The 22,749-nt window shown below is 47.3% G+C and overlaps 1 long non-coding RNA gene across 1 annotated transcript; it reads right to left on the bottom strand.

Annotated features, from left to right (window-relative positions):
* Positions 1-12,496: 12,496 nt before the first annotated feature.
* LOC119399402 (uncharacterized) lies at positions 12,497-20,125 on the bottom strand. The gene is made up of 3 exons (XR_005184840.2): positions 20,066-20,125; positions 19,872-19,943; positions 12,497-12,699 (listed from the first exon to the last, which is right to left on the bottom strand). It is a non-coding gene; the product is annotated as an uncharacterized LOC119399402 (long non-coding RNA).
* Positions 20,126-22,749: the final 2,624 nt, after the last annotated feature.

Below are 22,749 nucleotides of genomic sequence, written 5' to 3'. Positions count from 1 at the left end.
TTCCAAACAGGCATGCGGCTATTCAGTACACATGAAATGAATGTGATCTGAGCCGCTATGTTGCAAAATGAACCCAGAAAACCATTGTGTAAAGATGTGGGTAGCGTAATTCTACGCCAAATGCCTCCCATGGCGGTCATCAAATGCGAAGCTGTGAATTTCACAACACTTTTGAACGTTAGTGTTGTTTAACATTCCACAACCAATCACTTTTCGGAAGAGTCTGTCTTTTTCCAGATATTAAAAGGGTACCCACGGAAATACGTCGGTGCCTACGGCAGAACGCTTTCCTGCCACTATATAGCAGGGAGCCTGGCACTACACCGGAAATATTTCCAGCTATTCACCGCACTCGAAGCCTTCAAAAATGACAACCTATACATGCCCTGATTGATAACTCTATTCCATTTTCTTGCGTATATATATAGAGAGGCCAATTAGTAGCAAAATAACCAGAAATTCAATGCAGAATAAAACGCATAATACTTCTTGAACTTTCAACCCAAAGTAATATATCAAACATGGACCGCTGAAACACTTGTCAGAAAAGTTGAATGTCATTTAATGCCAAAAAGTGTGACATTATTTTCCTGAACATACTAAGCTACAGCTGATGCTGCGATATCTGACGTTGTCTATGATTTCATTTGGACGCTTCTGTGTATGACAATATCAGAGCCTGTCGCCAGTTCGTAGACGGCACGAAGTCGTCCACGGAAAATGACAACCCGGCTTGTTTTTCCATTCTGAAGCAGTCAAAGTGAAAGGTTCGGAAGCGGGAGCAAAGAAAACAAAACAAAAACAAAACAAGATATGAAGACATATACTCACTGACAGCGATACAGCCAAATAAGAAGTTATGTTCAAGTAATAATTAGTATTTGTTTTTCAGCCTACACCAAACATTTTATTTCGGATTACCCACCGCCAAAAAAAATTATGCTCCTCACAGAAACACAGTCGGTTTTTTCATATTCCTTTCTGCCCAAAACCAGCCAACATTGGACTAACCTACCTGGATCACCTACATGCATAGCAAGCACACATAACTTCAAAACCGCACTTAACAGTTTCATTTAGAATTAACGCGATCCACAGTTTCTTGACATAGCACATGTGTGATTGCCTTAGGTCGAAGTTATGTTTTCAGTTATCCTTTCTTATCATGTGTTTTTTTTTCGTTTGTCGTTGTTTATTTCTACAGCATGCGTCATAAGTTATATCATGTATACTTCTGTTGTGTTTATCCCATTTTCGCTTAACGATTAGTTAGTTTTTTGTGTATTATGTTTATCTGATATCTACGTTAGTAGTGTATTCAATGAGCTAAGTGTCTAACACTACCGGGACAATGAATTGTCTTGATTATTATTGTAGTCACTTAGCGTGTTCTTGCCTTTGCCGTGATGACTGAAATTTGTAAACGTGTCATTGTATTATTCTTTATTTCTTAATCTTGTATCTATGACCAAGTTTTTAAATGTATGTGTTAACGTTCTTCCTCCCCTCTTCAATGAACAATTGTGCCCTGAAGGCATGTTATATAAAATAAAAAAATAAAAAAACTTGCACACGTGCAGTTCATATTGTCACGTGGCCGTGACGTCGACGAACACAGCAGTCGGCGTTTGTAGGATGAAACTGTTTATTTGGCCGAACTTCTGGCCGGAAAATGAGAACTAGAACTACAGCAATGCACGCTGTACAATGATAGCGGCGAACAGGGCGTCGTCCGTCGATCAACTGACAAGCGATCAAGCGCGTCAGCTTTTATACAGGCGCTATCGAACATTCCAGCAATATCGCTGGTGGCGGCGTTATCTCTAGACAAAACTGGAACATTCGCGTGCGGGGCGCAATCTTAACAAACCGATCTACTACAATCGCGACGCTTCTAGAACACTACTTCGCGGACAGCGTCGAGCGTTGATAACCGTCCCTGCCGGTCAAACCCGAATACATCAAAACAAGAAGTGGGCGTGGCATTGCCCCCCTCTGAAAAAGCATCCTCCCGATGCTTATGAAAGAACATAGAAGACAAAAAAACAAAACAAAACAAGTGCATACACAAATAAATTACAATAACGAAGGAAAAAATAGAGTCCCCAGGCTCGCTAACGCGCAAAAAACGGCTTAAGGCGCACGACATGGACGACTTCAGGTCGCGCACGACGCCGCTGAGAGTTCGTAATGCCGTCAGGGGCAACCTCATAGTCGAGTGCGCCGAGGCGTCGAAGTACCCTGTACGGTCCGAAGTATCGTCGAAGAAGCTTCTCACTAAGTCCTCGTCGGCGTATTGGCGTCCATACCCATACACGGTCACCGGGTTGGTATTCCATGTGGCGTCGTCGAAGGTTGCAGCGACGGCTGTCAGTCGTCTGCTGGTTCTTTATCCGGAGGCGGGCGAGCTGTCGTGCTTCTTCGGCGCGCTGTAGGTAGGTGGTCACGTCGATGTTTTCCTTGTCAGTCACGTTTGGTAGCATGGCGTCGAGCGTCGTTGCCGGGCTCCGTCCGTAGACCAACTTGTATGGCGTCATCTGCGTCATTTCCTGTACGGCCGTGTTGTACGCGAAGGTCACGTACGGAAGGACGGCGTCCCACGTCTTGTGTTCGACGTGGACGTACATGGCCAGCATGTCGGCGATGGTCTTATTTAGACGCTCGGTGAGGCCGTTGGTCTGTGGGTGGTACGCGGTGGTGCGGCGATGGCTTGTGTGGCTGTATTCCAATATCGCCTGAGTTAGGTCAGCCGTGAACACCGTACCTCTGTCGGTGATGAGAACCTCTGGGGCGCCGTGTCGAAGGAAGATGCTCTCAACGAAGAACTTGGCTACCTCAGCGGCACTGCCTTTGGGCAGGGCTTTTGTTTCGGCGTAGCGGGTGAGGTAGTCGGTAGCCACGACGATCCATTTATGTCCGCAAATCGACGTTGGGAACGGCCCCAGGAGGTCCATCCCGATCTGCTGGAATGGTCGCCGAGGAGGCTCGATCGGCTGAAGGAAGCCTGCTGGTCTCGTGGGCGGTGTCTTCCGTCGCTGACAGTCTCGGCACGTCCTTACGTAGTGAGTGACGTTGGTGGCAAGGCGCGGCCAGTAGTACTTTTCGTGTACTCGTGCGAGCGTTCGGGAAAGTCCGAGGTGTCCAGCCGCCGGGTCGTCGTGCAGGGCATGCAAAATTTCTGGTCGCAGTCCCGAAGGTACAACGATAAGGTAGCTGGCTCGGGCCGGAGAGAAGTTCTTCTTTACGAGGACGTTGTTTTTCAAAGAAAATGATGCCAATCCTCGCCTGAATACTTTTGGGACAACGATGGTCCTGCCCTCTAGGTATTCCACTAGACCCTTCAGTTCAGGGTCGGCTCGCAGTCGTTCGGCGAAGTCTTCGGTACTTATGGCTCCCAAGAAGCTGTCATCATCCTGGTCGTCGAGTGTTGGTGGGTCGACGGGGGCACGAGACAAGCAGTCGGCGTCGGAGTGTTTCCTTCCGGACTTGTACACGACAGTAATGTCAAATTCTTGAAGTCTCAGGCTCCACCGTGCGAGGCGACCTGAAGGGTCCTTCAAGTTAGCTAGCCAAGACAAGGCGTGATGGTCGCTCACAACTTTGAAGGGCCTGCCGTAGAGATAGGGGCGAAACTTTGACGTAGCCCAGATGATGGCGAGGCAGTCCTTTTCTGTTGTGGAATAGTTGACCTCTGCTTTAGACAGCGACCGGCTAGCATAACTGATAACCCTTTCCAGTCCGCCCGCCCGCTGCACAAGGAGGGCGCCGAGTCCTATGCTGCTTGCATCGGTGTGAATCTCCGTATCGGCGTATTCGTCGAAATGCGCAAGTATCGGAGGTGTCTGCAGGCGTCGTTTCAGTTCATGAAATGCTTCGACTTGCGCTGTTTGCCACCTGAATTCGACGTCGGTCTTCGTGAGCTGCGTTAGTGGCTCGGCGATCCGTGAAAAGTCTTTGACAAAGCGTCTGTAATAGGCGCACAAGCCGAGAAATCGGCGCACGGCCTTCTTGTCGGTGGATGGCGGGAAAGCGGCGATGGCAGCTGTTTTCTGCGGGTCTGGAAGCACTCCAGTCTTGCTGATCACGTGACCCAGAAACAAGAGCTCCTCGTACGCGAAGCGGCACTTTTCTGGCTTCAGGGTGAGCCCGGAGTTCTTGATTGCTTGTAGTACGGATTGAAGTCGCTGGAGGTGTTCGTCGAAGTTCGAGGAATACACAACGACGTCGTCCAAGTAAACAAGGCAAGTCTGCCACTTCAAGCCAGCTAATACAGTATCCATGACTCGTTGGAAAGTCGCAGGTGCCGAGCCAAGACCGAAGGGCATGACCTTGAACTCGAACAGGCCGTCCGGCGTTATAAAGGCGGTCTTTTCTCGGTCTCTCTCGTCGACTTCAATTTGCCAGTAGCCGGTCTTGAGGTCCATCGGACGAAAAGTAATTCGCGTTGTGGAGTCGATCCAGGGTGTCATCTATCCGTGGGAGAGGGTATACGTCCTTCTTTGTGATTTTGTTCAGGCGACGATAATCGACGCAGAAACGTAGGGTCCCATCCTTCTTCTTCACTAACACCACGGGAGACGCCCACGGGCTGTTGGACGGCTGGATGATGTCGTCGCGTAGCATTTCGTCGACCTGTTTCTTCACGGCCTCCCGTTTCCCGCGTCGAAACCCGGTAGGGACTCTGACGGAGTGGTCGAGCATTTTCTTCTGTTATGATGCGGTGCTTAGCAAGGGGCGTTTGTCGGAGCCGCGACGACGACGAGAAACAGTGCCTGTATTCCTGCAGAAGGCGTCGAAGCTGTTGCTGTTGGCGAGCGGGAAGACTTGGGTTTACGTCGAAGGGTGGCTCAGGGATCGTCGTCGTAGCTTCGTCAGAATCTGAAAAGGCAAACGCATCGCTGACGGCCAAGATTTTTTCGATGTATGCAATCGTCGTGCCCCTGCTCAGGTGTCTGTATTCCTGGCTGAAATTCGTTAGCATCACGCTTCCTTTCCCTTCATACAGCCGAGCAATGCCTCTTGCGACGCAAATGTCACGGTCTAGCAGCAAACCCTGATCGCTCTCGATGACACCTTCGATGCATTCAGCCGTTTCGGTGCCGACGGGAATTATGATGCTGGATCTAGAAGGAATGGTGACTTGATCCTCGAGCACGTTCAGGGCATGTTGACATGGGTTTCGTATCCGGCGGTGTCGCTTTCTCCGACGATAGGGTTATCGACTTGGTTCTTAAGTCGATGACGGCGCCGTGATCACTTAGGAAGTCCATTTCAAGTATCACATCCCTGGAGCAGTTTTGTAGGATTACAAAGCTCGCAGGATAAGTCCGGTTGTTGATAGTGACTCTCGCCGTGCAGACACCAATCGGCGTTATTAGATGGCCTCCAGCGGTACGGATCTCGGGGCCTTCCCAAGCAGTCCTAACTTTCTTCAACTTTGCTGCGAACGGCCCACTGATGACGGAATAGTCGGCTCCAGTATCGACGAGAGCGGTGACGTTGTGGCCGTCGATCAGAACGTCGAGGTCGCTAGTCCGCCGTCTTGCGTTGCGGTTACGTCGCGGCGTCGGGTCACGGCTACGTCGGTTTGCACCGCTGCTTCCGCGTTGCGTCGTCAGGTCTGCTTCCGGTCGCAAAGTTTCGTCTTCGGGACGTCGACGTCGTTCGGCGTGCGGCGGGGGCTCGGAACTTCGTCGCGGTGTCGTCGTCGACGGCGGAGGATCTTCAGCATTTCGTCGTTCAGCAACCGCACCTCCATCGGTTGCTGCCCTTAGTTTTCCGGATACGGGCTAGGCGACCGGCCCCGGTTTGGACCAGTGCTTCGCGGGGGCGTCCGGATCATGGAAGAAGCAGCACCTCCACCAGATGTCACGTGGTCGTGACGTCGACGAACACAGCAGTCGGCGTTTCTAGGATGAAACTGTTATTTGGCCGACTTGTGGCCGGAAAATGAGAACTAGAACTACAGCAATGCAAGCTGTACAATGATAGCGGCGAACAGGGCGTCGTCCGTCGATCAACTGACAAGCGATCAAGCGCGTCGGCTTTTATACAGGCGCTATCGAACTTTCCAGCAATATCGCTGGTGGCGGCGTTATCTCTAGACAAAACTAGAACATTCGCGTGCGGGGCGCAATCTTAACAAACCGATCTACTACAATCGCGACGCTTCTAGAACACTACTTCGCGGACAGCGTCGAGCGTTGATAACCGTCCCTGCCGGTCAAACCCGAATACATCAAAACAAGAAGTGGGCGTGGCATTATATATCGATGTGGACGACAAAAAAGTCACAGTTTCGCCGCAAAGGCGAAGCAATGAATGCGATAGCAACAAATTGCAAAGTCACAAGAAGAACACCAAGCAGCTCGATACTTGCAGCGTGCCCATCAAGCGCAAAAGACTCACGTAGATAACACGCACTGGATAACCACGAACTAACAACGGCAAAAGCGTCACACTTGCCGCGCGCTGCGCTGCTCAAACAAAACGAAGGACGCTCAAAAACAACGCTCAGGTACACACAGGACGAGCGCAAACTAACAACTCTCCCAGTTACTTATTCGTTTTTGAGGGGCGCGCTACAACCCAACGCTCTCAAGTGTTTTAGGGGCGAAGCTCCTTAAGGCGGCACCCGTTCGTCCCTCGTCGTGCTCGTAGTAGTGAGTAACAAGTCTTACCCTTTGACCTCCAAGGTGGTGCCGGTGGGAGATTTCTCCTGTGCGTTGTTGAACAATAAAAAATTCGCAGCGTGCGCGTTAACTAAAAGCCGAATTCTTCTGTCTCTGTAGAAGTGTAAGTGTTAGCTAAAAGCCGACTTCTTCTGTCTCTCATTCCCATTAGCAGCCATTGTTTACCTCCAAGGTAGTGCCTGGTGAGATTTCTCCTGTGCGTGATTAAACAATAAAAATTTTGTTCAAAACGCCGTTGATTGATGAAATAAACCAACGAAAGACGCCAGATGTTTTGTAAAAACAAAACGAAAGAACGCCAGATGTTTCTAAAGCAAAACGAAAAAAGACGCCAGCTGCTTAACGAAAGACGCAAGGTGTTTTCTAAAGCAATGGTTTTCTAAACAATGAAAATTCACAGCGTACATGTAAAATTAAAGTGAGCTGCAAGTCGTCATAACTCATCGAACCTTTAGTATAAACGCGCCCGATCTCACGTCGGTGATGATGTACTGGGCAGAATTCACGGAAGATTCACGGTTTACCGATGAACCTCCGCAGCTTCGCCCACTCATCATCATTCACTCCGTGGATATGCTGTGATTTTTTTTGTTTTTTTGAAAACTGCGGCGCGTGGAGTGCTCCCGCCCGAGTCTCCTGCCGCGTGGTGGCGTTCGACTCATTGTTTAGCCGGCATTTCACATCGGGTGTGGGCGCAGAAATGGGCCACTTTTTAGTACACGTCCCAAGGGCAGTTTTCAAACAGAAGCGAAATCTAGGAGCGTTTCTTTAGTGCGTGCCCTGTGGGCAAGCTCGCAGGTGATACTGCACACGCGGAAGAACCTCCGAGATCTGCATACCGCCAGCATTAAATGGTGTATATAAAAACTGGCCGCGTATCTGCGTGCTTCGCTACAAATGTCGTCTAAAGACGATAGAAGAGGCGCGGCGTGAGATATGGACGCCATCTGGCAATACGTCGGGAAACATGAGTGCTGTGTTTGCGGGCTGGTAGTCCCGGCGCAGCAGCAGGCGAAGACCGGCGGTGACCAACGCGACCGGCGGGGCCGCCAGCCAGCCCGAACACGCGGTTTGGCGCGAAGCGCTAAAGCAGAAGAAACGTCCGCACTCAACGAGTACTCTCCACATACTCTTTTATTTACACGTCGCCTGGGTAAAACAGGAATGCCAGAGCGGCGCCCCATGGCATTCGTACAGTGAAATACAGAACCGAAACCGAAACACAACAATGAGCTCGTGCAGAGGGCACGGAGGAAGGCAAGTTTTCAGCGCAGTCGCATTTCCAGCAGGCAGGCAGGCAAGCAAAGAACTTTATTATCCGGAGGCGGCGCTCGACCACCTTTAGCGGAGCTTAAGAAACTAGGGCCTTTAGAATTACGTATGTATGCATTTTCTATTAAAGGAACACACCACCTAATACTTACCTAGTGATGTTGCGCCTCAGATATGCGTGATATTTACTTCTTGACCGAACACGTTCACAAGTATGAACAGCCGTACCTGTTCAAGATTGCTGGCCCTTGGGCAAGTGGTTCAATTTTGGCCGAGTGGCTGAATCGAGTGACGTGCCGACAAACAGAAAGACAGACAGACCAAAATTTCTCCGATTAAGTATCCCAAGAAAGACTATCGTCTTTAATAGCTCGCCGTTAGCATCCTACTCAAGCAGTGGAGCGTGGCCGTGTTGTTTAAAGCGACGCGCTGCAGAGCGAAGGGTCGCATGTTCGAATGCTGGTGGCGCACATCGAGAACTTCTTTCCTCTGATTTATTTTTCTCTGTTGGTTTTATTTATATATACCTACATATACATACCAGGAACATGACGGCGACGGCTAAAATCAGCCGAGAGTGTCCATATAATTGCTATCGCAATAAAACGCTGTAACAAGCGATTAGCAAAAGTAACAAAATGAAGACGGAATGGAATGTAACTTACAATGTCCGAGAATTATATTAATCGTCACCTAATAAAAAAAAACTTGGAGGACGCTTGAGCTTTGCCTACAAGTCTAGAACGCGATAGCGCATACAGGCCCCGTTCGCCTTACCTTCTCAATCGCCAGCCTTGCTTCGCTCGTTGGTGGACTCCTCAATCGTGCCGCAAGGAAAAGAACGTTTGTGCGCGTAATATTCAGAGTTTTTAACTATCCTTGAACGACTACTGCAAGTACAGCTGCAAAGTGCCCACTACGCCGTAATTATTCGTTTTGCAAATTGACGAAGTACGCACTACGCGTCTGTAAGGCAGCACGCGCACCAGCGCTTTATCAATAGAGGCGAAAGTACTGTAGGCACGTGTACTTAGTTTTATGCGCGCGTTAAAGAACCCTGGTGGTGAAAATATTCGGAGCACTCCCCTGCGGCATCTCTCATATTCATATCGTGTTTTTGGGACGTTAAATCACAACAATTATTATTATTATTATTATTATTATTATTATTATTATTATTATTATTATTATTATTATTATTATTATTATTATTATTACCAGTGATTAGTAGTGGCGCTTGCCCAATTTCTTTTATACATACCCGCCGGAATTTTCACCTACCCTGACAGCCACACCCAACGCGAGTACAGCAATAAAGCTTCGCTTGAAAAAGTGGCATTCGGGTAAAAGGACAGCAGCGGCCTTTTACTAGAATGCCACTTCAATTACATTGATGGTACATCAATTCCACGTAATGGCATATCAATTCAATGATGTGCCACTACTCCTTCTCTAACTGGAGCCTTTGCTACTGGAGGAGCCGTCACTCGCACCTGCTTTCAGCAGACCATTGTTACCACCACACAAAGGCGAACTTTCATAATCAGCCTACGCAGGTGGTCTTCCTTTCTGTGGGAACACTAATTTTGCCAACTTCCCAGCAGTCATGGAAACGGCACCAGACAAATCATGAAACAAAATTCAAAGCCTTGCAGGCCTTTCATAAGATCAGCACGGCCCAGCCGACTCTGTCGAGCTGACAGTCCACTTATTGCTACCGACCTTTTTCGGTAGTCTAGAGGGCGTCCCAGCAAAATCTGGCCAGCGTTCAAAAATATGCGGACACGCTTTATGACGACACCACCAAATGCATGTTGCTGAATAATGCATGTAGAAAATCACACTGTTTTGGGTTCTGCTTATTAGCCTAATTAGGCGAGAATAATGAATTAAATTATAAAGCAATGAACCTGGGCGAAAAATTCCAGTTGAAATTTGTTGATCGGTTTGCGAAACATGCACTGAGACAGTTTCTAAATTTTTAGAAACTATCTTCGGGCGAGGTGGGGGAAATAGGGGATTATAACCACTGTCCCGTCCCACCTTCCGTCGATGACCATGGCGTTGGAGGTGCGTAAGGTGGCGGCTCCAAGTTCTTGGGCCTGGGTGGCCTCTTCGGCTTTTCGGATCACCAAAAGTATAAACTTTCTTCTGCTTACTGCGGGTTCCCACGAAATTAAAAAAAAATACCGTGTAAACATGCCGGTATGAGCGCCGTAATTGCAGTGCTCCCTAACGTGCCTCTTACAAACAATACGCTTCCGTCGCAGCGGTTCATAACGGTGATGAGCAGACGCAGCGGTTATGATTGGCAGAATGTGCGGCTTCGGAAACATCTTAATACATTGAAAAATGGGAGCAATCTCCTCACACATTGTTCCAAGCGTGGATGTACGCCAACTTGTGTAACGTTATCCTCCTAAAACACTATTGTCACAGGTGCGCTAGTGAGATCTTTTAGACCTTTCTTATTAGCCATAGGGGTGAGCTAGCTGTACTCATAAGTACTGTTCAGAAGATGCTCATGACGACAATATTGAGGGTGGCAATACATCCGCAGAACTGCCATGTTTTGGCGGAGCACGCAAACACGCGGTATGGCAGACGCATTGACTGTAATGTCCGAGTTCGTTGCTCCTATTCAAATATATTATTTCGACAGGTCCAGGCGCGTGCCTATTGCACGTCACCTTAAGAAAAGGCGGCGTCCACGTCAACGACTTCGACCAAATATGGCCCTCACGTAGACAAAAGCTACCACCACCCAGAGGAGGCCGCACTGACTTTGAGGTACCTTCATCCTGACTAAGAGGAGTAAACAAGAGGAAGAAAAGGCAGGAAGGTCAACCAGACGCGCCAGTTTGCTATCCTATGCTGGAGGAAAGAGATTAAGAGATGAAAAGATAGATAGATATAAGGAAGGGAGCATACAGAAAGGTACTCGTGAGCTTAACTATACTGCTGCGTTCGACAGTACTGGACGCAGGACCTCAGGCGTATTGCGTTCCGCTGTAGATCGTCGAGTCATGGTGCCTACTGAAGGCTTGCAAGTACCGGACATAGAACATCCAGTACCTGTTGTACGGACTCAGCCTATGGAGATTTTAGTCTAGACTAGAGTTACTGTATATGCTACCTTTAGGTAGCATAGTTGCGCATAGGTCTGGCTAGCAACCACAGCTATGCGGCGAAGACGCACTCCGTTTTTGCAGGCGACATGCCTACCGTGTCACCGATCGATATGTTTGCCGTGTCGAAAACCGGTGATTAACTTTACTGTGAATGACTAGTGTCAATCCAGTTCGCTGCAGCGGTGGCATCGAGAAATACAAAAATTGGCCGAAGAGTCAGCTTCCCTGCAACGCATGGTTGCTAGCGGCGTTTGAAAGACAGATGCGCAACTCTGCTACCTAAAGGTAGCATATACAGTAACTCTAATCCTGACAGACACAAAGCGCCATTTGTGGCGTCGTATGAAACGCCGGCTTGGCGGCGTTTTAAAACTTTCGATTGCAAAAAGCGTGCATTACACCGCGCTTTCCTAGGACCTTAGGTTTTCTTCTTCATAGCATACCTTAGCTCAGACTGATAGCACTAGTACGCGCATTGCAAGTGCCGTAACCGCTCTTTATAAGACGTCATACTCTCTTTCCAATACGGCTGTTCAAGCAATTGCATTTGTTCGTGGTATCTTGAAGCAAGCGATCGCGCTACCGGCGTGTTCGGTTGCTCTTCAGGTTCGCCATGGGTTGGGCGCCTGTCGTACGTTCCAAAAAGGAGCAGTGGCTGTACGCGGAACGTCGGCGCGCACAGAAGTGCTCGCGTCGTCGCGCCACTGCCGCCGACGACGATCGGGCAAATGAAGCCAAACGCACGCCCGTCGCTGGTGGAACACTTTCCCAACATCGCAAGTTTTCTCACTTCGCAACGTATTCTTGCTTTCTTCCCATAAATAATCACATGGTAGTCACCGGCCGTCATCGCGCTTTCTTTTCTTCGTCCACTGCTTGCCCATTTTATTCTTTGCGAAACAGAGCCTCGCGTGGCTCGAGCTACACCGGCCAGAAGGCAGAACCGAACGCCCTGGTACTTGGTCGCTTAGGGGCGTCCCAGCCGCCGCAACCCCTCTTGTCACTTGCCTAAATGAAGCAATGACGATGGAATCATCTGACATTATCGTAACGCCATCAATGCTACAACGATTTACGAGAAGTTATGTCATTTGACGACGTCGTTTGATCAATTTCCAGCCGATTCCTGAGGCAGTTAAACACCTGGTAATAAGCATAAAACTACAGTGAGCTGGCGGAAGGAACCGTACAATTGACTAAAGACGTCGTAGGAGCTGAATATGTTTTGAGCAAAATCATACCCTTTCGTGTGTGTTATCCTTAGCGCGGCCTAAAGGAGCCAGTCAATCTTAATGCCTGCTAACTATTTATTTAGTCGCTAAGATACCTCTCAACCATCTTATTAATTCAACAAGACATCACAAGACACCACAAATTATCCATTGTGAAATATTATTTTATTTTCACGACAAACAGGCGGCTCAAAACTCCTTGTACCGTTGTAGTAATGCACGATAACGTCCACGGTATCCAGGATGAAAACTTGCGTATGGTACTTGGCAAACTTCAACACTCATCCTTTTGTAAGTGCACACTGTTCTTACACATTGGCCGATACGGCATTTTCTTCTTCCAAAGTTAGGCGCGCCCCTTGTTGGTAAAACCTGCGAGATCGTAAGAATTCATTTACTCTAAAGGAGGGCATTTCACTTCTATGCACGATACATGCTAAAAATTCAAGCTTGACGCGTAATAAATAATCTGTTGCATATACTGACTCATGTATATAAATATATATATATTCATATACAGTCCTTCATTGGTTTTTCGGAACCTGAAGGAACAGTTATCTTGAGAATTGCAATGTACATTCGCTTAGCTGATTCGAATGCCGTTGTGCTTCAAAAAAAAAAAACTACAATATTTTTTTTCACGTATGAATCTACCAATATTCAATGTGTCGTACTTTCTCTAACGCAAAGCCACTACGCATGTCCATGGAAGGTTTATTATTGGCCACGCATGCAAAATGGAACGATTTCTTAAAATCATTTAAGTCCTTGAGTTTCATTATTTGCTTGTTTTTTGAGGGTAAGATTCTCAGTGAGATAGCTATTAAAGACGATAGTCTTTCTTGGGGAACTTAAACGCAGAAATTTTTGTCTGTCTGTCTGTCTTTCTGTTTGTTTGTCTGTCACCCGATTCAGCCACTCGGCCAAAGTTCAACCACTTGCCTACCACCCACCCATCTTGAACTGATACGGCTGTTCATACTTGTGAACGTTGTCAATCAAAAAGTAAATATTACGCATATCTGAGGGGCAACATCACTAGGTAAGTGTTAGGTGGTATGTCCCTTTAATAGATAATACATAGATACGTAATTCTAAAGACCCTAGTTTCTTAAGCTGCGCTGAAAATGCGGCTGCGCTGAAAATGTCTATGCACGCCGACGAACGCCCTCTGCGACGGAGGAAGGAAACCCTCTGCACAATCTTTCCCGACGTATTGCGAGATGGCGTCCATATCTCACGCAGCGCCTTCTCTATCGCCTTTACACGGTATTTGCAGCGGACCACGCAGATACGCGGCCCATTTTTAGGTAGGCTTTGGTTAGTGGGTTGGTTTATGTGGCGTATTGTCTCTCAGTGGCGTATCCTAGGAGAGACGCCGTAGTCTCTCCAAGAAAGAAAACTCTAGCGTTTCGCCTCTATCGAAATAATGCCACCAGGAAGAGATAGAACCAGCGCATTTCGAATGAGCAGCCAAGCACCGTAAACACTGGGCCACCACGGCGGCTTTTTAGGTAAACTTCGTTAAACTAAATAAGCACAAACAGCAATTGCATATGCTCCTCGGCAATTCATTGTTTCCTCATATCATTCCGAATAAACAAGCGATGTAGAATGTGCGCTTTCGTTTAAGTAAAAACCTTAGATCTCCATGTTTCAAGGTTGTCTGAGTTAAAGAACAAGTAGCAACTAGCAAAATTATCGATGTTAAAAAAAAAGCACGTGAGTGCGCGAGCTGGGCGTTCACTTTGTCTGTTGGTGTTCTCATGAGCAAAAAAATAATAAGGAAAGAAACAAAAGAGAAAGTGCACCCGAGCACGAAGGCTGCCCATCCACAGCGCCTGCATCGTCCTCGCGACGATCACGTTTAGTAAAAAATAGCAAAGCACGTGAGCCTTCGATCTGCGCGTGCACTTCGTCTTTACAGCATTCACGGATACAAGAATAAAAAATGACCCAGATATCACGCAGCCATGTTCTATACGCAGTTTCTCTTCCGTTTGTTTATTACTGCTTATTAATATGAGGAACGACTACTAAAAGAAACAAAAAAGCATTTATAAACTAGAGAACAGAATAGTGTGGATAATCGAAGGTGTTCGACCTAGAACACATTCAACTCCACTCCTTCACAAGGACAACTTATTAACGTTTGAGAACATCTCATACAAAAATAGCAATAATTATATATGATAAATTGAAATCTAACGTGGTCGCAATTCACGATGCATATTCTCGAACACAGCATACGTAAAGCTTCAGACGCATAGCATACTGCAGTAAAAAAATAGGGACAAACTACGGTACACAAAACCTAACGCCTACAATTCCTCAACCAATCAATGTACTTCATACAATTACCACCATAGTGCTATAGAGCCGCTCAGTAATTGCATTTAAAAAGAAAATCCACACATGTCGACTAATGCTCCAAAAATGATTTTTTTCTCTGGGGGGCATCACTCAGGTTGTCGTTAAAATTGACGTGCATGAATATCTGTCACATTTTCATTTAGTGAATAGTCGTCAATTGGTTTGATATTCAATAATTCGGGGTATTACACATATTCCTTGCTTTTTCTCTTTGAAAAAGAGACAAAGCATGGTATATTGTGATGTTACTTCTAAAGAAGCAGATCTTCGACTCAAAATGAGAGATGTCCGAGGCGTCCTCACCCTAGACCTCACCAAAGCATTCGACACCATCTCCCACAGCTTTTTACTGGAATTCATTGCCTGCCTCGGCCTGGGTAAAATATTCCAGGCATACGTCCGTTCTGTCTTGCAGGGCAGAAAAGCCGGACTACGAGTATCGCAACTGACGTCCGACACATACACCTTAGGTCCCGACGGGACCCCACAAGGGGCAGCCATTTCTCCACTCCCTTTCGTCGTAATGATGAAGCGAAATTCCTACAAACTCCGCGCCATTCCTTGTATAAAACATGCTCTATGCGCTGACGACATCACCATCTGGTGCCCGGGAGGCTCCCTGGCGGAAGTAGAGCAGGTCCTTGAAGCCATTCTCGATAGCACGAAAGCCTACCTACAAAACACCGGATTGTGGCTGTCACCCACGAAATCCTAATGGCTACTGTACCGACAATCTCACCAAGGCGTTCGTAATCTATGCCCCTTACACGAGCTTCCATAGCACTTCAAGCCAAAGACGGGCAACGAATATTCCGTGTTGAGTCTATACGCATTTTCGGCATTCTAGTCGAGGCCACCGGGTGTCATAATTTTTTACCGTATTGCGCCGCAATACGGTAACTCCTCCACCTTTGCACTCGCTGTAGTAGATGGCGACAGAGCCCTACGCACAGACGCCTCGGTTAGGCTTGCAACGAGCGCCATAGCCGAGCCGGTCGCCATAGCTTTAGCGATGATCGACCACTCACGCACCAGCTTCTTGGCAGACTCCCGCACCGCCATTCGAGCTTACGAAACCGGCAATACCGCGCGAAGCAGCCCACCCTTTACAAAAACGCAAGCACACGGGCTCGCACTACCTCTCTTGTTCCCCTGACCACATTGGTAAAGACGTCCACTCCCAACAACCCAACCTCAACGAAACGGCTCATGAGCAAGCGCGAGAACTCACCCGCCGCGACGATGAAATAGCCGCCGAAGAGCTGGGCCCAGGCATACGGTTGAACAACCCTTTCCAGGAAATGATCTCTGACTGTCGTAACGACAGAAGCCAATACCCCTTAACACACACAAAGCTCGAAGGCGCGCAGGCGGCAGCCTTTCGCATGCAACAAACGAGATCGTACCCATCACGGGGCCATCCATCTACAACTCCCAGATTGCACAGAACTTTATTGTTCACTCAGCGCCTTTTGTACGATACGATAATACGAAAATACGAAAATACGAAAATACGATAAATAAACTCAGACATCCATCTACAACTCCCAGATTGCACAGAACTTTATTGTTCACTCTGCGCCTTTTGTACGATACGATAATACGAAAATACGAAAATACGATAAATAAACTTTGAAATCCGTGACGTCGCGCACGGACATTCCGGCGCGAAACTTAAAAATGAAACATTGAACTTGATTTTCTCCTCTATTAATAAACCTATGATGGTGAAAAATGGCATTAGAGTTCTTAGAGTACACTTTATCAGTCGAAACCGATTCATTGTTTCTCTCTAGTGTCCCTTTAACGCTATCGCGTTATATAGACGTTGTGGCGGAATTGTTTTCCAGCACGTAACGCCTTCTCCGCTACCGCCCCCGCCCGCTTTCTCGGTTAGCTTTTCCTTTAGCCACTTTAAACGCAAGGAGCGAAGGTGAAGTCACACAAGATGATCTTTCTGACTATCTCTTCATGGAATCATCCTCCTGTCCCGCATATGAGGTACTCATTTTCTGGAAAAGCAAAAAGTCTAAATATTCCAAGCTCATATGCTTGCCAAAAAATAACACACATCTCCTTGTAAGGGAACTCTGATGGGCATGCGAAACAGCTGTACTCTGCAGCCTCGCGAGCACATGCTGCTTTGGGATCCGCTGCCCTACGTCTACGTTTCGCTTCAGCTTCCCCGGCACGAAACTCCGGGTTCGCTTGTCTGTGTTCACGTTGCGCTGCAGTCGCACGAGCCTTCGTCTCTGCAGAAGCGGCGTGGCGGCGTTCCCGTCGAGCTTCAGCTTCCCTTGCACGAAGTTCAGGGTCGGCTTGGCGCCGCTGCCGTTTCGTGGCAGTGGCTCGAGCGCGCCAATGTTCGTAGCAATGGTTAGTTGCTATTTTACACACTTTTTTCAGTGCCTGCGGAGCGCTTGAAAACGACCAGTCGAATGTACCATTAGTTTATGGTGCGCGGACCAGCGCCTCCTAGTGGATTCTTCAAGAAATTCCTTGAGAAGCGCCTCTAGCGGGAGGAGTGGTAACTAGAGCGGACGAGAGGTAGAGTCGAGCATAGCTGCTTCGTATCAAAAGATATGGACGATTCCGGCTACCAGTACGAGCAGCGAACGGAACCTGTTTACGACGGGAAATGGGATGCAGAAGCCCACACTTCACATTAGCCCGAATAATTGGACAACTTGTTATTTTTTACAGAAGTTATAATCTCTGTATAAGGTGACTTTCACGTTTCGTGTGTTTATGCTTCACTTTGACATGTCCAATTAAATGTCCCGTCATCGGAAAACGATATCTTAATTGTCTCCGCGCGAATGCTTCATAATGTCGGGCCGCACCGGCCCGCGTTCGGGCTTTTGTTCTGTACGTCGAGCCGGGCTGGGCCGGCTCGCAGCATTTTAGCGTCGGGCTCGGGCGGGCCTTCGACGCAGTCAACTTGCCCGGGCCGGGCTTGGGCTCGAAAATGCAGCCCGTGCACGGACCTTGTGTCCAGAAGGGTGGGCGAAGAAAAGCGCAATTACGCCGCGGTGTGGTCACGGCACATGGGCAGTCACGCGCGGCTGGAAGGAGCTCGCGAAGCCGTGTCTGGTCCCTTTAAGCAGGCGATGGGGCGTCGGAAATCGTGCCTGCCACAGTGCCTCTATCGGTGGTCGTGGCTTAGCTCCAGGTGACGTGCGGCGGCTTTGCGATTTTACTGCAAGGATGAAGCGCGGCTGCTGTGAGGTTGCTGCGGCGTCGCTGGTTGCCTTGGCTACGGCGCGGCGAAGTTTCGCGGTGGGGTCGACATTTTACGGTAGGCTTAAACAGCTTCACTGTTAAAGCAGAAGAAAATAAACGTATCTTACCGAAGGGATCAATGTGAACATACATGGTCGCTGATTACGCAAACCAACGTTCCAGCCGTTACGCAATACGACACTTATGACAGATGAGACTGCAGTCTGAACGTGGCTTTAAGAAATAATTCGGCAGATCCCACGCGTTGTTGGAAACGATTTGATGCGAAGCACTCAGCGAATACCTCTATGTTGTATTTTCTGGCTTTGAGCCAAGGGTTACGAGGTGGATCTACGTGTTTTTGTAAGTGTAGTAGCTGTATGCACATCGTGGGCTTACGAGGATCGTCGACAACAGCGGCGTTTAAATGGTGACTTATGGTGCGAGCTAACGTCAGCCCTAACGTTAGAGTACATGCGTCAGTATTATTAAAACTAAGTGGACTTTATGGTGAAATCATGTGAATATCACACGCAAATTTCGTTAGCGTATTCCTCCGGGGTCGAGCAATGCTTCAATAAAGCTTGCTGAATCATAGGAATACAAATGTAATCTTTATTAGACTACTACAAAAGCTTTGCGAACCCTGGAACCACAGACGCTAATCTGATATGACACCTGTATTGTAGGAGTGCATATGTAGCGTTTATTGCTTTCTCGTAAAATTAAATAGCTAGCACCACAACCACAATTGAAACTGAACCGACATTGGGCCTGTATATGCTGTTTTTCCAAGCCAATTCATATACCTGGTGTGGCCTGCGGCAGAATACCTGATTGCCACGCAGAATGCTTGGGTTCGGTTCCTGCTGGGATCCTAATGTTTATTCTTTCCATTAGTCGGGTCAACGTTGCCGATGTCGGTTTTATTTAACGATCTCGCATTTATATTACCAATGTCAGTTCTCGTCGTTTTTGGGTAGATATAAAGGCTCCGGAAATTTTGGCCCCTCGGGAATTTTTAACCTGCACCTAAATGTAAGCACATGGGCCTTAGGCATTTTGCCTCCATGGAAATGTGGCCGTCGCAGCCGGGATTTGATCCTGACGCCTTCGGGTTAGCAGTCAAACGCCATAACCACCAGACAACCACGGCGGGTGGGAAACGATCTCCATCGGCGGGAAAACGGACGTCGCCGCTTGTTTGAACATATTGCAGAGCTCATGAACCATGACCCCAAAAACTAATGCTTTTCTCTGGCAGGATGCACTATTTGAAAAAGAGAATGAATTCCCAGCGAAACCAATGGAAACTAAAAGGCTCATTCGCCGCAAATAGAAGTGCTTTTTTCTTTCATCGGGAAAGGCATGACAGCAACAAGTTTTGAAAAGCAGAACGCACGCTGTGTTGGAGCTACACGCCCTTACCAGCCGCATCGCTATCACCTCCTCAAATTATGCGGGTGTGCTGTGGTAGCGCCGAATTAAAAGATTGTTGTTAAAGCAGTACATAGCACCCAGGGTTTTTCCATGTCACATTTGTTTCTTCTTTACGCGTGGCATACAGCGCTGTGAACAGCACTTCATCGGCGCGGCAGGAAATCGTCATCACAGGATCTTAGAATAAACAAAACTGGTTTTTTAATCATTCAAATTAGTTTCTTTTTCTTTCGAGCTTCCGTATTATCAGAACATTCTTGCGGCACTTTTGTCGTGCAAATGATTCCTTTGGCAACTGTACTTTGCGTGAAAGGTCAGATTTCAATTTTACTAATTTTCAATATGTTGAAATACACTGCCAACTCTACCGACTTAATTATATCGAGTTATACCAGCTAGCCATGCTGTCGCCACTTCGGAGCATCATGAACGGGAATAGTAAGACCTGTTTCCTGGAGTGCACTAATTTTCAGCTATTTGCGAAAGCAAGGGCCGTAACTTATTCTTACCTCCGCGCATGGCGTGCCCAGCTCGAGTTGAACTTCATGAGGCCCACACTCAGCTATGCAGTCAACAGTGAGCTATAAGAGAACGATCATGGCAAGAAAACTGTGCATGAAACTATTTACAAAGGAAAATTATCAATTCAAAAAAAATATTCATAGCGGTATCGAACAATTTTCCCGCTATTTCTTCTACTTACCATTTTTCCGTACCACTGCACAACCTTGTACTGGCAACCATCTGAGTGAAAATACACACCTGCCGCACCAGACAGAGAAATCAGTAGCATTAGCATCCAGGTGTTCATTCAGGCTCATTCAGGTTGGCTTGTAGCAACATCGTAACGAATGACGTTTCGACACGCAAAGTAATTTACACAACAAGGGCCGCTTCCAATGTTGTAATGAGTGTACTACAACGTAATCTAATACAAATGAAAAGGCAATATACGTATACGATGTATGCGTAAGCTCCAGGATAGCAATTCAGGACGTCCGCTATGAGTATACACAAAACAATTATAAAGTAACAAAATAAACTCCCTTCGTCATACCAAATATGTAAGCAATATTAGTCAATTATTTTACGCATCATAAATTAATAGAGAGTGTTGAAACACATAATATACTATCGTTTGAACTCTAACGTAAGAGCGTTTACGTATTATGAAAATAAACATCCCTGCCCACAGAAGCAGCTGTAACCATACAAACGATTTCTATTTCAACAAAACCAACAATAAAATAATAATACCTAGGGTTTTACGCGCCCAAACCACGATTTCATTGTAAGGCACACAGTGGTGGAGGGCTGGGCTCAGGAAATTTTGACCATCTGGTGTTCTGCAGCGTGTACTGTCGTCGGCACGGTACGCGGGCCTCTAGCATTTCGCCTCCATCGAAATGCGACCGCCATGGCCGGGATCGAACCCTCGACCTCGGGTCCGCAGCCAAACGCCGTAATGGCTACACCACCGCGGCGAACGAGCAATAACCTACGATCCTGCACGTATGACCTTTGACAATGTCATTTTACGAGGAAATGTCGTGGCTTCAAGCATACGCATACGCATACACTAGCGATGACGTCCATGAGTAGGCGATTCAGCTAGGCAGCATTCGTAATGTTCCTAGTTACCTATCATGCTCATTCCCGTGGTTTTAACGCGATAGCGTTAAAGAGCTCGTATCGCAGAAATTTCGCGGTCGGCCGTCGGGGCCGTTGGTTGTGAGCGAAAATCATCATCGTGTCCGTGACCGAAAAATCGAAAAAGCGGCAAATAAAATAAATAATAAAAATGTTGGGTCCGAATGAGAATCGAACCCAGGCCGTCTGCGTGGCAAGCAGGTGTGTCTACCACACAGCCACGCCTCTGCTTGGAGCTGCACTGAAAGTAACTTTCAGCTTCCCAAAAATACGCGTCCTGATACAGGTGTCACAGTACGAGATGTAATATCGCAGTAGTATTGCGTGGTACAAGTGTACATGCCATAGGGCGTCACACCATGCCAAATATCATAACGACTTCGTGGATTAAGACAGCCACCCATTACAAAGGCGCACACATTAGGCGCGTATTCCCTTAAGACCAGTAGTGGGTGCATCGCACTTCGAAGAAGTTTCTCGCGCATAATTGCTCCTGGTTTAAAGCATGCTACCCATTACATAAGGCACACGCCTTAGTGGGCGCGTTCTGTTAAACCCTCGTAGTGTTCGAACTGCGCAGTAGGAACAGAATATCGCTATCGCGTTCAGCTCTTAAAGGCGAAGCTTAAGCGTCCCCCAATTTTTCAGGCACGTATAGGGACTCATTGTTGTTTAAGTATTCGCGTTTGTATGGACCATAATTTCTTGCATTCTCGATATAAAACTTTTTTTTTCAGTACTGTGATATTATTTCCTTAGTCAAGTTATGCAAGAACTTACGGTTTTTATTTTCAGCTGATGCTTTGCGCATTCATGATTCCTCGAATTAATCACAAATTGAAATATGTGGGGCCGCTCATTCGCAGAGACCGTATGTTCCTGGGCTTCTTCGACTAATGTTCTTTGAACGGTTACGCACATATACAAATTCTTGCTGTGCCCCGCCACGGTGGGTCTAGTGGTTATGGCGCTCGACTGCTGACCCGAAGGTCAGCAGCCGCGGCGCCTGCATTTTCGATGGAGGTGAAAATGCTGGAAAGCCCGTGTACTTATATTTAGGTGCACGTTAAGGAACCCCAGTGGTCAAAATTTCCGGAGCCCCCACTACGGCGTCTCTCATAATCATATCGTGGTTTTGGGTACGTTAAAACCCCAGATCCGTATGTACTCGAATCGAAGTCGTTGTGTTCTTTTTCTCGAAAAAAAACGATGTGTGAAGGCGGTGGGGCGGGGGGGGGGGGCGGATTAGATTCGTGTACAATGAATATGTTTGTTTTCTGGCCTTGCGAATTTCGGGGGTCAGCTTAGAATTGGGGCCGGCCTACATTCGAGTAAATACGGAAGTATTATTATAAATTTTGCTGCATTGAATTCTTAATGCTTTGAATATTTACACGCGTACTACCACATCTTGCTAATGTTGGCTACGTGTGGTCTATGTTTGTAATGCAGGCTAGTATTCGATTGGCTAAGGGGGTCTAGACTCCACTAGTGGTACCCTAATGCTGTCTACAGCTGGGTAAGATTGGCTAGCTTCTTTTATGACAGCAACATTAGCTCTAGTTAACGTCAATTCATGACTGAATTTCGTAGCATGTTTGAAAACGTACAACATTCATAAAGAGATGTCAATACCCACGCACACATTAACCTGACTACTCTAAAGCTTTTCTTTACTCTCGCTGTATGAGTTACATTTTAATTTGCATCATTGATAATAATAGTAGTAGAAAAGTT

The sequence above is a fragment of the Rhipicephalus sanguineus genome, chromosome 7, assembly GCF_013339695.2.
Source record: "Rhipicephalus sanguineus isolate Rsan-2018 chromosome 7, BIME_Rsan_1.4, whole genome shotgun sequence".
In the NCBI taxonomy this organism is placed as follows: Eukaryota; Metazoa; Arthropoda; class Arachnida; order Ixodida; family Ixodidae; genus Rhipicephalus; species Rhipicephalus sanguineus.
This window is presented reverse-complemented; position numbering and strand designations above follow the sequence as displayed.